General features: G+C 54.0%; 1 long non-coding RNA gene across 1 annotated transcript in view; it reads right to left on the bottom strand.

Moving 5' to 3' along the window:
• The window catches only part of LOC115276890, an 11,793-nt gene extending 10,810 nt beyond the window's left edge, over nt 1-983 (bottom strand). Inside the window, exon 1 of the long non-coding RNA XR_003902120.1 lies at nt 681-983. This is a non-coding gene — a long non-coding RNA (uncharacterized LOC115276890). The remainder of the gene's footprint in view (nt 1-680) is intronic.
• Between the last annotated feature and the right edge of the window lie 161 nt (nt 984-1,144).

The following is a 1,144-nucleotide window of genomic DNA, read 5'->3' as shown; positions in this document are numbered from 1 at the left end:
AATATAAATTCTACACTTTTTATTGGAAGATTTGAATGTCAGCCAAAGAAGGACCAAGAGATGGGACCAGAGTGGATGATTTCAAGAACTGGTTTAAAAGATTACAGCCTGGGGTGGCTCATTCGGTTGAGTGTCCGACTTCGGCTCAGGTCTTGATCTCATGGTTAGTGAGTTCGAGCCCCACGTCAGGCTCTGTGCTGACAGCTCAGAGCCTGGAGCCTGCTTTGGATCCTGTGTCTCCCTCTCTCTCTCCCCCTCCCCCCCTCGTGTTCTGTCTCTCTCTCTCTCAAAAATAAACGTTAAAAAAGTACAAATACACGGATGGTTTATATTAAAACATGTTGAATAATGTAGACAAATTTGAAAGCATCAAATCGAGCAGAGCAAAGAGGAGAAGGCAGACGTCATTACTGGGGCCGCATGTAAGTTTGTGTCCTGGTGGGCAGTCACCCTAGAAGCGCTATAAGCCACACTGTTCTCATTACCAAATGACAAAAGACACGTAATTTCCCTTCGAAGAGATGAGTTGTTGCCATCGCTAAATTCTAAAAGTTAGGTGAAGAGACAACCAGTCAACTGAACAAAAAACTGAAATTGAAATTAAAAATTTCAACCTATCGGCCTAGAAATTGGACGGCTTTTAGTCTAAAGTAACGCAGCTGCCCTATCAGTGAGCTTACCTTGGCGTCCGTGTGTCCGATGGGGACACGGACTCCGGGCTCGGAGGCTCAGAATAGAGGGGGTCTGGGGGCACTCAGGCCACTGTGCCCTGGGGCATATGTGGGACCAGTAAACCGTGGGGTAAATTTCCCAGTGAAAAACCTCGTCCTTGGTGCCACGGCGTGCGGCAGGACTTCCTGAGTTTTCCAGGCGGAACGACACTGTGCCGCCCGCAGGCCGCACATCTGCCGCATCCGCTCACCCGCCCCTGGACGCGAGGCGGCTTCCTGCCATCCTGGCGCTCGGCGTCTCTGCTCTGCGGACGCGGCTGCAGCCCAGTAAGCTGTCGCGGCGGCCGTGCGTCACCATAGCAACAGGTCAGTGAGTGGGCGGAGTCGGGGGCACCGCGTCCCCAGCCGCCTCCAGAGCCTTCCGGGCCGCGGGAGCCCAGCGGGGTCGGCCTCGCCCGCCACGCGCCCCCCGC

The sequence above is a fragment of the Suricata suricatta genome, chromosome 13, assembly GCF_006229205.1.
Source record: "Suricata suricatta isolate VVHF042 chromosome 13, meerkat_22Aug2017_6uvM2_HiC, whole genome shotgun sequence".
NCBI classification, from domain to species: domain Eukaryota; kingdom Metazoa; phylum Chordata; class Mammalia; order Carnivora; family Herpestidae; genus Suricata; species Suricata suricatta.
This window is presented reverse-complemented; position numbering and strand designations above follow the sequence as displayed.